Source organism: Adiantum capillus-veneris, chromosome 6 (genome assembly GCF_014529385.1).
Source record: "Adiantum capillus-veneris isolate H3 chromosome 6, ASM1452938v2, whole genome shotgun sequence".
Classification (NCBI taxonomy): domain Eukaryota; kingdom Viridiplantae; phylum Streptophyta; class Polypodiopsida; order Polypodiales; family Pteridaceae; genus Adiantum; species Adiantum capillus-veneris.
The window spans coordinates 155,726,450-155,740,378 of record NC_140936.1 but is presented as its reverse complement, the minus strand read 5'-3'; the positions used below and the strand labels follow the sequence as shown (position 1 = coordinate 155,740,378).

Genomic DNA, 13,929 nt, shown 5'->3' with positions numbered 1-13,929 from the left:
CTATGCCCCATCTCTCAACGGGTTGCCATGCCATAGAGACCTGTAGAGGACGGTTTGACTGTTTGCTTGGTTTAGGGCCACAACGCTGACATACATCGCATACCTTTACATAGGCAATTGCATCGTGGAAAATATAGGGCCACCATAAGCCACACTGGAGAATCTTCTGTGCAGTAATATGGCCAGGGTAATGGCCACCAGTGGGACCACTATGGGCATCCTCTAAAATATACTCGACTTCATGAGGGGAGACACACCGCCTCAGAACGCCATCCTGCCCTGATTTGTATAGCTGACCCCCAATGAGAGTGAAAGGCCTAGACTTTAGCAACATGCGTCTCTTCTGTAGGGAAGAAGCATTCTTTGGGTAGAGGCGAGTAGAAAGCAGATGCAAAACATCGCCGTACCATTCCGGAGTGGTATCCAACTTAAAGAGACTACTATCACGAAAGTCGTCAACAACCCCTGTTGCTTCTTCACCAGTGTGAACGCGAGAAAGGTGGTCGGCAAGGACATGATGTTTGTCGGCCCTGAGTACCACTTCGAAATCGAACTCTTGAAATAAGAGTAGCCATCGCCATACTCTACCTGCAACGTGCGGCTTGTTGAGCAGATATCGCAGGGCATGGTGATCAGTAATAACTGTGAAGTGGACCCCTAATAAGTAGTGCCGAAATTTCTGCAGAACATACACAATAGCTAAACCTTCCCTTTTAGCGGTGCTATAGTTGCACTCTGCCTTGGTGAGTAGGCGACTTGCATGGTGAACAGGGCGATCCAGGTTATACTCCTTACTAGGTTGAGTCAGCACCGCACCCACAGCCAGTTGACTGGCATCTGTATGCACATGAAAGGTGAGAGACCAATCGGGAGCTACTAAGATAGGCGCTTCAGTGAGGCGTTTTTTAAGGTATGCAAAAGCTTCAGCCTCTGCCTTTGATCATTGAAAGGGAACATCAGCACTGGTTAGGCGGGTTAGGGGTTGAGCCACCTGTGCATACATGCGTATAAACCTGCGATGATATCGTGTGTGGCCTACAAAGCTCTGTACCCCTTTTGGGTTGATGGGAGGTGGTAACTTTAAGATTGCCACAATCTTCTCTTGGTCAGGCGCTAAACTTTTAGCAGACACCACATGGCCTAGAAGTGTGCCTTCAGTAACCAAAAAATGACATTTGTTAGGATTTAGCTTTAGGCGTGCCTCTCTGCACCCGAGGAAGACAACAGAGAGTTGAGAGAGCCGAGCGAGGTGTTCCTCTAGGTTTTCCACTGGGTTTGAACATTGAGCACCTGAGAAGGTCGAAAAATCGTCCATGAAGATTGGAAGATGATCCGTAAGTAGAGGACAAAAGATGAGATATACTGCCCTATTGAAAGAAGGTGGGGCATTTTTCAACCCAAAAGACATTCGAGTGTATATAAAAATACCCCAGGGAGTCACAAAGGCCGTTTTCAGCTGATCACCTGGATGGATGCCCAACTGATTGTATCCACTAAACCCATCCATGAAACTGTACAATACATGCCCTGCTACATCTTCGAGCACACGCTCAGTGAAAGGTGTTGGGAAACCATATGGGATAGTTACCTTATTTAGAGCACGGTAATCTACGCACACACGGATTTTGTTGGACTGCTTCTTAGGTGCTATCACCATGGGTGATAACCACTCAGAGTGCTCCACAGGTACAATGATCCCTGCCTCTTGCATTTTTTCTAACTCTGCCTTGACCGCCTCAGCATACTTCGGGTTGAGCTTGTAAGCTCGGCCTCTTACAGGCTTAGCCCCTTCAACCAGAGATATAGTGTGGACACCCAATTCTGGTGGAATCCCCTCTTAATCCTTGTAGGACCAAGCAAAAACATCTTTAAAAGAGTGTATGAAAGAGACTACCTGATTGAGTAATGCGGGATGCTCCCATAACCAAGCTGCTAACAGTACGTGCTGAGGGTTGTCAGGCTCTCCCAGGTTGACTTCTCTGACCGGGTCCGGGGGTGTAGCTGGAGAGGGTGCTTCTGAAGATGAGAGGTGAGCTGTCTCTTGGAGCTTCAAGACATCATGTGCAAGTGTTTGATCGATTGGAAACTCTACATACTCTTCTTGTAACCATCCCTGTGGGAGCTCCTCGAAGGGTAAATCTTCAGATGTAGACACGACAGAGTGCTTTTGTAGGGGGTCCGACTTGGGAGATGCTCCAGGAAGGGGGAAATCTTGGGCGAATGCATGCAGAGGAGATTTCTTCCCCCTTCGGTGATGTGTTATAGGTTCCCCAAGACCGAGGGCTTCCATCGGCGGGTCATTCGAAGCATGAGAATTTGGGGCTGACACACTTACTTCTTCGACTGTTGTACTGTCTGTTGTAGGACTTTGGAAATCTGTGTCCTCCTGAGGAGTTTGAAGAGAGAGTGTTACTGGCGGCACAGGTAAGTTTTGAATAGAGACCATGTAGCATGGCATCGATGTCGTAGCTTCCAACCACTGTAGCAGGTCCTCGTCAGACCCGTGAGGTGGGATGGGCTGCTCAAGGTCGGGGTTGGACTGTACTGACAATGAGCTGTGATGAGCGACTGGATCCATCCCTCCTTCAAGCCGGATTGGTTGCATTTGGGAGCCGGGAGTGTGTATCCACATGGCGCCGTTTCGCCAATCATGAAGTGCCTTAGTATGCCGCAACCATGGTCTACCAATCAGCAAAGGGATTCCTCCCTCCACCTGAGGAAGACTGACCACCACAAAATCCAAGCTAAATGTGAAGTCTTGTACCTTCAAAGGCACCTTCTCTACTATGCCCACAGGGTAGACTGTCCTCTGGTCTGCCAATGTAATAGTGAATGGAGCAGGGCGAGTAGGCTGCAGACCTAAGGCTGACATGGTAAATTCGGGCATTAGATTGATTCCAGACCCACCATCCACTATGACGCTTGAGAATGACTGCCCAAGAATGGATACAGTAAGATGTGGACTTTTATAGTCGGTGAGGGGAGCAGCTGGATATGAAATCATGTAGGACTCCAAGGGCTGCACAGGTAGGTGCCCGTTACTAGGCCCTGTCCCAGGGTACAAAGACTGAATTATTGAGAGGGTGTCACTTCTAAGGGTTGCATCTAGCCAGAGCATCTCATAAAGAGACACTTGCTGAAAGGTGTTCTTCAAGATTGCTTCCGCTGTGGGCCTAGCTCCTACAACCTGGGCCTCCTTGGAAACTTTGACCCGTTGCAAGTCAGCTACTGCTGCCAGGAAGGCTCCATCAATGTCCGAAAGCATAGAGATTGGCCTATTCTTTGCACCACTTACGGGTGTGACATTTTGAACAGGTTGCAGAAGGGTTGGACCGGATGGTCCCGTTGGCAAACTTAAACCCAGGGCTGCTCTTTGTGCTGGAGTGAGCACCCTAGTAGGCTCTGCTGCTTGTTGTGGTAGAACTGTATGTGTAGCAGGTGCTGGCTGAGGGGTGGTGTTCACTGTGATTAGATTGATTTTCGGGAATGTAAACTCTTGTTGATTTTGATTTGGGCCTGAAGATGAGGATGCCCTTTGTTTGGGACAATCTTTACTATAGTGGTCCTTAGACTCCGGACAATGTCTGCAAGGAGGAGACCCTTCAGGTAAAGGACACTTACTTTGGTAATGCCCATATTCACCGCATCTGTAGCATAGGATTGGCCGATTAGACGGATGAAACGGGGGACGAGGTTGTCGCTGCTCTTGTTGTTGCATGGTGCTGGGGGCTGAGGTGTAGAAACTTTGGGGAACTGAGGGAGTACTGGCATGATAAAAGCTGTGGGGTGCAAAGTTGTTGTGCATACCTTGCTGCATAGGGGGTGTTGTCAGCAGAGGAGGCAACGGGTTTTGATGGCGATAGGGTGAGACCATGTTGGATGCAGGTGCTAGCCCTTGTTGGAGAGAAGGACCTAGATTTTGTTGTATTTGCCGCAATCCTTTGATATAGTAACAATCCTTATCTTTGTGCCCAGATTTTTCGTAGAAGTGGCAATAAGCCCGAAGGGGACAGTCCTGTGGAGGATGTCTAGGAGAGCGACAAGAGTTGCACCATACCATAGCTTTGGTCTCCTGCTGAGACCGAAGATCTTCTAGTTCTCTCTTGATTGATCCAAAGCCTCAAGGTGCGATGGTTTCTCTTGTCTCAGAGAGATTGATTTCTCTTCTTGGAGGGCGCGTTGTAGTTTGAGGGCTTCGAGTTCCTTGCGCAAGGAAGTCAAAGGATCAGCAGGACTTCCTTTGGAGAACACGGAGGGAGTATTTATGTGAGGAGAGTTGTTGAACAGCTTCCTAGCCCCCTCTATTCTAGTAGCAGCTGCGATGAATTCCTCCAGAGTGGCGTCAGGTCGGAGGCTCTCCCGGAGTTTTTGCTGAGAGGTTTTTGGAAGCGCCTTCTCCACCCACTTCTTAACCATGAATTCACCGGGTTGCAGGGGAAGCTTGGCAACCAGAGACTTGGTTTTGGTCATAAGCTCCGCAAAAGTCTCCTCTGGCTGGAGCACCATGTTGGCCAACTCATCCAACACTTTCTCTTGGTAGTCGCTTGGCCTGAAAGCTGCACAAAACAGTTGTCTTAAGTCTGCCCAAGTTGCAAAATGATTCTTTGCAAACTGGCTGTACCATTTGTCTGCTAAGCCGTCCAAGGTGGATGGAAAAAGTACCAGATAAGCATCTTCTCTGTTAAGACCACGTCCTCTACAGAGAGATACGAACCTCCGTGCATGGTCGTCCGCATCTTCCAAGGAGAGTCCTTTGAAGGTGGGGAACTTGATGTTTACCTTGGCCAACACACTAGCCAACGCCTCGATGGCCCCTTGTTGAGCCTGTTGCTCAATAGCCTGCTGTAGCAGAATAGGAGAGAGCTTTACTGGAGAAGGTGATCTGGAAGATGTGGAACTGGATGAAGGAATGGGAGATGAAGGAATGGGGGATGTCGTATGTGGAGGTATGGTTGATGAGGTTAATGGACTTCTACTAGATACCACAGGGCGTCTTCTGTTATAGTGCTTCAGAGGGCTCAATAGTGCGCTTTGACGCTCAACTGACCGCCTTGTATGTGTCATGCAGTGAACAGTGAACAACACAGGTCTAACACAGAACAAGTGAGGATAGTGACTAGACCACCTGGTCCAGGACCAGTGACTAGACCACCTAGCTGGCAGGACGAGGAGGGCTGGACCATGGCGAGGACTAGACGAGGACCAAAGACCAAGGACCAGGGACGAGGACTAGGACTTGGACCAGGGCGAGAGAGGACCAGACTTGCAGACTATCTACACAGTGTAAGCAAGTGTGCGGAGCCAGGTAACAACCGATTAGCTTCACGATTTTATCTCCACAAGAGTGAGACTTCCTTTGAGGTCCCACCGTGATCGCCAAAATGAGAGCACCTGTACCGCGGATAATGTGTTGTGCTCTCTACAGTGGGTGGTCCTCAGTGCAATGTGCGTGACAATCTCACTCAAACAACTGAACAGAAAGGAAACAATAGACATCAACAGAGCTCACAAGACACAACAGCAGACCAGAACATTTGACTCAACTATCTCAAAGACTGATACAGACTCTGGCGTGGCAGCACACTCAGCTCCAGCCCAAGACTCACAGGTACAATGGGGGTGTCGAGGCTCAGATGTGCAGGGATGGTGAAGATGTGCTCTGTGTAAAGACCCACTCTAGACGACTACGACTGGCCCAAAATGACTACTCATATGTACAACCATAAAGAGCCACCAACGGCTCATAAATGTCCAGTCAGCTAAGTCTATCTCCAAACTGAGTGGTGGTGGTGACCTGGCCACGATGTCCACTAGACCACCGTCGGTACCCTGCCACGTGTCACTCCCCAGCCCAAAGGGTCCGTCCAGTGTGAATCAGACCAACTGTAACTAACTGTCCGTCACACGTCACAGACCAATTGACCAAAGCCCAACTGTAAACTAACTGTCCTGTGAAAGTGAAAGTGACACTGTAGCAGGCTACACTAGGTGGAGTGGTTGTTCCCACAAGAGTTGCAACAAAGCCCGCACCCAACATCCCTCCTCTTGTGGGTTTTGTTGCACTCGCACAATATTTCCTCTCCTCAAAACACACAAAAGGTGAGGTACACAAAGTCTTCCTTGTTTGACTCACAATTCTCCCCTTGAACACAATTAGGTAGAGGTAACACAATCCTTCCCTACACAATGAGGGTATCTACGGAATAAACTGTTGTTCACAATACATCAATATCATAGACTAGGCAAACATTTTTGTCTTCATCAATAGCATCTTCAGCAGCTACGTTAATTTTGGCTTTTCCTTTGTCTTTGTAATGTTCCCTGCTATGATTGACTTTGAGGCTACAAAAATTTTGTAGCATGATCATCTTTACCACAAATTTTGAATTATCATCTTTTGCAATCTTGGGAGAGTGGGCGATTCTCCCACAGTGTGTGCACTTTATGTTTCTTTTGTTGTTGTAGCGATTGGTTGTTATGTCCTCTTGTCTCCTTAAGGTTGCCTTTGAGCTTCTTTCTCGTGCTCCTGGAGAGAATCGATCACATTCTTTATTTTTGGCACTGGGTCTTTTTCTTTGAGCACTACAAAAACTTGAGTAAATTCAGCAGGCATAGCTTTGAGTATTACTTCCACTGATCTTCTCGTGCTCCTGGAGAGAATCGATCACATCCTTTTTTTTGGCACTGGGTCTTTTTCTTTGAGCACTTGAGTAAATTCAGCAGGCATAGCTTTGAGTAGTACTTCCACCTAATCTTCATTGTCCATTTTGCTTTGGATGTGGGCAGATTCAGTGCATATACTCTTTAGCCTATTGACAAGGGATGCCACATCTTCTCTTGCCTCCATAACCAAGCCATAAAGTTGCGTTTTGAGTGAGATTTTGGAGTGCTTGGAAATGGATTCAAAGTACCTTACTAGTGTGATCCAAGAATCATAAATAGTGTAACAATTGTCTTGGTAATTCACGAAGGTGTCATGGAGAGAGGTTAGTTGGAAGCCTACGTCTTGCTCCTTCGGATGAAATTGTGCTTGACTTTGCCTAGTTTCCACTCTTCTCCTTCACCAAGTGGCCTAACAAATGACCATAGTTTTTTTTTTGATGAGGAACCCTTTGTTTTTGTTTGCCCAGGTGTGAATCAATGCCCTTTTCTTCCCGCATGATAGTGCAACCATATGTAAAGTGAGAGAAAGGCCTTTTCCAAGTTGTTTGGTAGTTTCTAGTTGTTTTGGTGCAAGTTACATCAAGATGATAATCATAAATGTCACAACCAAATATGTACATGTGACCCACCAAAATACCTCTCTAGGCGACCAATTGGGCATGGGAGAACCACCAACCCAGAAAGCCACCATCTTCCCTAGTTGAAAAGTGCTCCCAATGCACGACAAAACACCTCAAGAGCATGCTCACACATGTGCAAGTTGGCCTCCCGGTCCTCCAAAAACATGCCCGAGTCATTAGCAAACTCAGCATCCCAAAATCTCCTCTCCCTAAATAGGCAAATGCAGACCGCGCAAACCAACCTCTTGAGAAGTCAAGAACCTGCTTATCGTGTCACAAAGTTGATGACGTGGCATGACCACCCGCGGATAGAGCAGACTGACGTGGCAGCAGACTGTATGGAAATCCTGAACTTCGCGCTGGCAGCTGGCGTGGCAGATTGTACAAAATCCCGGAATTTGCACTAGGTGATGACGTGGCAGACTGTACGGATTTTTGCAAATTGCGTTGACTGCTTTTGGTAGTTTTGGGACCAGTTGCTTTTGGGACTCTTTTTCTTTTGCGTTAGCTTTTGGGGCTCTGCTTTTGGAGCATCCCTTGTAAGAATAAATAGGCCAAAGGGGCCTCACTCTTCAGAGCATCTGGACGCAGAGTCTGAGAGCAGAGGACCCCTCGAGTGTTGTACTTTGCTCAAGCATTAATATAATAAAGAAATACCGAAACGGGCGCCAGGTTTTGGGGCCAACACTCCTGGGCACGGAACTACTCCAGGCCGTGTCGACTTAAATTTTAAAGTTGTGAAGTATTTTAAATGATTCTCTCGTGCATTGTGCCAGATTCCGGACTTGGGGTGCCGAAGCCTGTGATAGTGCGTGACACATCCCAACCCTATGTGTCTGCGGACAAGCTACACCACAGCAGGGTTCGGTCAGTTCAGTCAAGTCTAGATTAGCAGTGATCTGGCACTTTTGTGAGTCTATTCGTAGACCGTGCATGCCCAATCACTTAGCATAGATGCATATCCTTCGGTTGCACACAGCATGATCATCGGAATTCCCATCAGAATCCATTAGCATCAGTTAGGGGAATTTTCCAGTGCATTTAGCCTATTTTCCTATTTATTGGGATTTTCACTTATTATTTTTAAGTGACTTTCAAACAAAAGTAGGTAGGGCAATTTTGCTAAGTTAATATATAAGCAAACCAAAGTTCACACTTTCTGGCAGAAGAGGCAGCAGGAGCTTCCCGCTCAACAGGCAACTTCTCAGCAGTACCCCCTCAACATCAGATTCATCGCCATCCTCCACTGTCCCCTTGGCGTTTTCCACAGCATCACCCACCGCCGTGAAGTCTCCCCCTTCTGGCGATATTGCCCAGCAGATCAGCCCCCACGAGCCAGCGATTTTGGTATTGAAACCACCAGCAGCCTAGCGTTTTCACTTCAGCCTTCCAGCCATAAAAACGCAGCCTTATCTGCTGCCCTGCTAGCGTTTTTCAGCATAAAGTGGACATCTAGGACCAGCGTTTTTCAGCCTTCAAGAACAGCAGAATCCCAGCTTGTCCAGCGTTTTTCAGCATGGATAAAAAGGCAGAATTCAGCATATAGAACCATAGCAGATCAGCCCCATTCAGTTGCAGATGATCCCCCAAGTTTAGCCTCGAAAAACGCAGCCAAAACAGTCATTTTCAGCCACCAAAACAGTCCCCAAATTCAGCGATTAGAAGCCTACAGATTCCAGCCGTCGAGTCGTCGTCATCATCACCGTCGTCGTCATCGGCATAGTCCCATTGCATCAGTCCATTGCATTCGCATTGTACATATTTGTGCAATCAAAGTAGACCACTCTCGCCGACGAGAGTGGGGCCTTCGGAGGAGGGTTTTACAAACTCTCGGGTGTCGTATCTCTTCTCTCTCCTTCTCTCAATCTCATTCACTTGCACGCACAATATCCACTCACTTTGTTCGTGATCATAGCACTCTCCATAAGACGGAAGGCTCTCTCCTTCCCTAAGAACTAAAAGGAACCTTGAGCAATAAAGATTACTAATCTTGAGAAAATACAACATTCATTCCGCTGCACCTAACAGTTATCAGAGTATCAGACGTATGCTTTTCTCAAAGCATACCGGTCCTATCAAAGAACAGACAGGGCACTTGGGCACAATTCTGGAAATCGTTTTTAAAGAATCTTCGTGTCCTGACCCCGGACTTATTAGCCACTCTCACCCTTACTTCATTGCGCATCGGGCGCGCTCCCATCCTCATCACTCTGTCTTACAGGGCATAAGCCATAAAGAATTCCAGATTACACATGGGTTCTTGTGGAGAATGTGACAGAGATAACACCTTTCAACGGGAAGGCAAAGAAAAGTTGAAATCCGGTACGGGAATTGAAGACCAAACTGAAGAAAAGGTACTTTAAAATCTCTTCAACGGCTGAGAATTTGGATATGTGACAGAAGGCAAAGTTGATTCTCTCAACAAGCTCTACGCATTGACACGAACAGATCTTATATTCAACAACTTTGAAAAATTAGGGTTTTTTGCAAAAAATTTCCGTATGTGTGGAATTAATGTTTTTGGAAGCTCTTGTTATTTGTGTGCAGATAACTACTAGGAGTGAGGAACATGCATATGAAAGCATTTGGAAGCATGGAGACGAACATCGACTCTTTTGCAACGAGGTGAACCATTTGCTTGAAATTTTGCATGTTTTGCAGGTGAAATTGAGGATGACATGTCAAGGAATTTGGATCTGAAAGCAATCGGGAGCAACGACAACTCAGGAATGAATCCGTCGATTCAAGATAAGAATTATGAATTTTGAAATTTGAATGAAGGGATGATGATGCATGAGGAATGCTGAATGATTCTAGTGCATCAAGATTCCATATGAATGAGATGACTGGATACTATGGTGAGGGAATCAAAAGTTCCTGCGGGATGAGATGGCTACATGGATCTAGGTGCATCAAGACATCCGGACGGATGAGATGACTAGACTCATTGCTTGAAACATTATGTTCAGTATGAACTAAGTGTGTGAATGAAGAACTTTGAAATAGGAATTTCCGAAGATGAATCTGATTTATGTATGAATGAGATGACGTCGAATTTGGAGCAATGACAGAACCTGATAACGAAAAGAATCATGAATTTTGAATCATGAATGATTCAATGGATTTGTTGTGAGCGCATCAAGAGTTCTTGCAGGATGAGATGGCCACACAACTAGAATTGAATGATTGAACCACTCTGTAAAGTATGAACTCAGTGTGTGATTGATGGATAGGGATCCCCGGAAATGATTACTCGCACATGACAATGCTTGATTACAGATGGAATGATTGACCAAATGACTGCAACATTTCGGTCTCGGAAATCTATGGACATGATCGCAATATGGGATTAGTTAATCTGACATCAGTGAGATTTGGGATGGTTCTAGATGCGATTACTAAATATGTTGCCAGATATGAGAACGGAATCCATGGACGTGATCGCAATATGGGATTAGTTAAATCGACGTCAACAAGGTCCGGTGGGGATTTAGATGCGATTGCTAAATACGTTGCCAGTAATCACGATCCTAGATTCTATGTGATATAATTTAAATGTGATTTAAATGCTATGTGATGTGATGCGACTGTCGTCTTTGTACAAGTGCTAGATTTTTGTCGTCTAGTGCGTTGGTACTTAGACTCAATGTCTACTGAACTGGTTTATGGCTTATATCTGATTTTGTAGGCGTAATTGAGGGCGATTATAATTCTTTCAAGAGGGGGGTAGGTCACAGAGTTGATGATGTGGCATGGCCACCAGTGGACAGAGCAGGCTGACATGGCATCAGACTGTATGGAAATCCCGAATTTTGCGTTGACTGTGCTGAAGTGGCAAACTATACGGAATCCCGGAATCTACACTGGCTGATGACGACTGTACGGATTTCCACAAATTGCGTCGACTACTTTTGGCAGTTTTTGGGATGAGTTGCTTTTGGGACTGTTTTGCTTTTGAGTTCGAAGCTTTTGGGGCTTTGCTTTTGGAGCATCCCTTGTAAGAATAAATAGGCCCAAGGGGCCTCACTCTTCAGAGCATCTAGATGCAAAGTTTGAGAGCAGAGGACCTCTTGGGTGTTGTACTTTGCTCAAGCATTAATATAACAAAGAAATACCGAAATGGGCGCTAGGTTTTGGGGCCAACACCTCTGGGCACTGAACTACGCCGGGCCGTGTCGACCCAAATTTAAAGTTGTGAAGTATTTTAAATGATTCTCTCCGACTTGAGGTGCCCAAGCGCGTGACATATCGCCTCAGCATAAAGAGAAACAAGAAGGGGGCAAGAGGGCAGCCCCGTCTAACCGATCGTGTGAGCATAAAGCATCCCTCTCTTCTCCTTGCCAACAACACGGAACTGTGCGCACACCTGTAGAAAGCTGATACGCCCGTAATGCATCCATCTGACGCCTTCTCGAAATCGAGAAAAAGTACCACAAAATCCTCTTCTCGGAGACGTGCGAGGGCAATCGCCTCCCAAAAGGTAAAGATGTTGTCAAGGATGCTGTGCTCCTTGACAAAGCCCGTCTGAGTCTCATGTATGATGCGCTCAAGTAGCGACTGAATTTTCAAACTCACAGAGCCTTTGCTAGAATTGTGTAGGTTGAGTTGAGAATGATGATGGGTCGCCACTGTCAAATCTCGTCCAAGGAGCCTCCCTCCTTGCTGATAAGATAGATCAATCTCTCACTCATGCTGCTTGGCATCTCCCGAGTGTGCAGAATGTGCTGGTAAGCACTACAAAGGTCACGACCAAGAACCTCCCAATAGTGTGAGAAGAAGCTGGGAGTCAAACCATCCTCCCTTGGGTAGCTACCTCTAGGAAGTGCCCTGAGGGCCTCTTGTAGCTCCTCTGGCTGGAGAGGGATCTCAAGCCTTAGGCGCATCTCCTCAGTGACTAAATAATGCATATGTGCCTACACCAGCTCCCTGCATGCATCTCGACGCTCTGACTGTGGCTTGGCTTAGAGCACTCATGGTAGAAGTCAGTAGCAACTATGGGCATATCCTCGGGCTCTATAGCAACAAACTTATCGAGCCTCCTCAGTTGGCCAACACCGGTGTGCGCATGGAGAGGACCCACAATCTCAAAGAACTCATCAATAACTCTTATCGCCCATGTGAGTCCGCTGAGAAGCCTGACGATGAAAGGCAAACTCATGGCGCCGCTCCACGATGGTGATCAACTCGTGTTGAGCTTGTTGGATCTGCCCCTCCATCCAATGGCTGCCTGGGTGGCGCTCTTGCATCCGTCGTAAGGAGGCAATGTCCCGTCAGATTTGCTCCTCCTCCTCCCTAGTCATAGCCTAGCGACCCACAGACTCGTGGAGGAAGGAACGATTAAGCTCCATAAGGCCAATGGCCGCTCTAGTAGCAGCCCCCCCCTGCGTGTCCAAGCACTATGTCCATAGTGCCACAACTTGCTCTCTGAGCTCTGCATCTGGAAAAATCCTCTCTGGGATGCATAGCACTTCCTTTTCTTTGTTTATATGACACAGTAAGAATCATTGGTAGTAGCGAGCTCGTATCCATTTTATTCGGCACCGAGCTTGAACACATGATTTTAAGCATATACGTGGCTGGACATGATAATTTGTCTGGATATTCCCATATATTGTGTAGCGAACGCTTGGCTTGGAATAATCTGATTGTTTTTTTTTCCCCCCCCCCGACAAAAGATCCTTCTATTAGTTAATGAAAGTGCCCATAGAGCTACAACCACCTCTACAAGAGAGGGCTACAACAATCATGACAAGGAGACTCTCCCAACTAAAAAAAAAACCAAGCATATGTACAATGAGGCTAAATCAAGAGATGGGAGGAGGGAAAAGCGACACAGGTGGACGGTAATACCATCTGAGCACACCTTGGACCATGGTGAAGAAAGGCCCAGGGTGCCAGAGTCGAAGAAAAGTCTCTCTGCGCTCCCTCATGCGGTCGAAGCTGCCCTGGAGTCTCTCGAACTGTCCTCTGAGAGTATGGATTAGCTCTAGCCAAAAATCCCGAACAGTCTCTGCTGGTGGTACAGGGCGAGCGTCGAAGATGCGGAAGCAGCGAGCCCGCCAGATGAACCAAAGTGTCAGGCCGCAGATGAGCTCCCAACACTCCTCCCTCTCACTGCACCACTCTTGTGGCGTAAGCTCTGTAGCAGGCTGGAGTGTAGGTCGACCCCCCTGCATCACTATCATCCTGCTGATGGAGGATAGCTCAAACTGAAGTGCCGGGCCCGTGAGAGTTGACCAAGCAGCTGCCCCCCAAGAGTACTGCCGAGCAGTGGAAAGAGAAAGAGCTGGCATCAACCGAAGAACACGAAGTCAAACTTGCTGTGCCAGAGGACAATTCAAAGACAGTGACGTTGACTCTCCACAAGATGGTCACAAGCTGCACATGCTGCCGAGAGACCACTATGCACCAGCCAACTCCTAACTGCTATAGCTTGGTGTGCAATCAGCCATTGGAACAGAGTGACTTTCCTCGGCTGTCTGGAGTCGCACAACCTCTCCCAAAAAGCTGCCAAGAACTCAGCTGTGAGACCCTCCTCCTCCCAATGAGGTGCTGCAGCAGGACGAGCCTCTGTCTGCGTTGCCAGTATGTGACGTCCCAGTCGAACAATGTACTGAAAGAAAGGGACGCTTGGATGATCTGCTGA

At 47.3% G+C, this 13,929-nt stretch overlaps 1 protein-coding gene across 5 annotated transcripts in view; it reads left to right on the top strand.

Moving 5' to 3' along the window:
• The window catches only part of LOC147456546 (protein ZINC INDUCED FACILITATOR-LIKE 1-like), a 238,449-nt gene that overhangs the window by 28,008 nt on the left and 196,512 nt on the right, over positions 1-13,929 (top strand). The window lies entirely within an intron of this gene.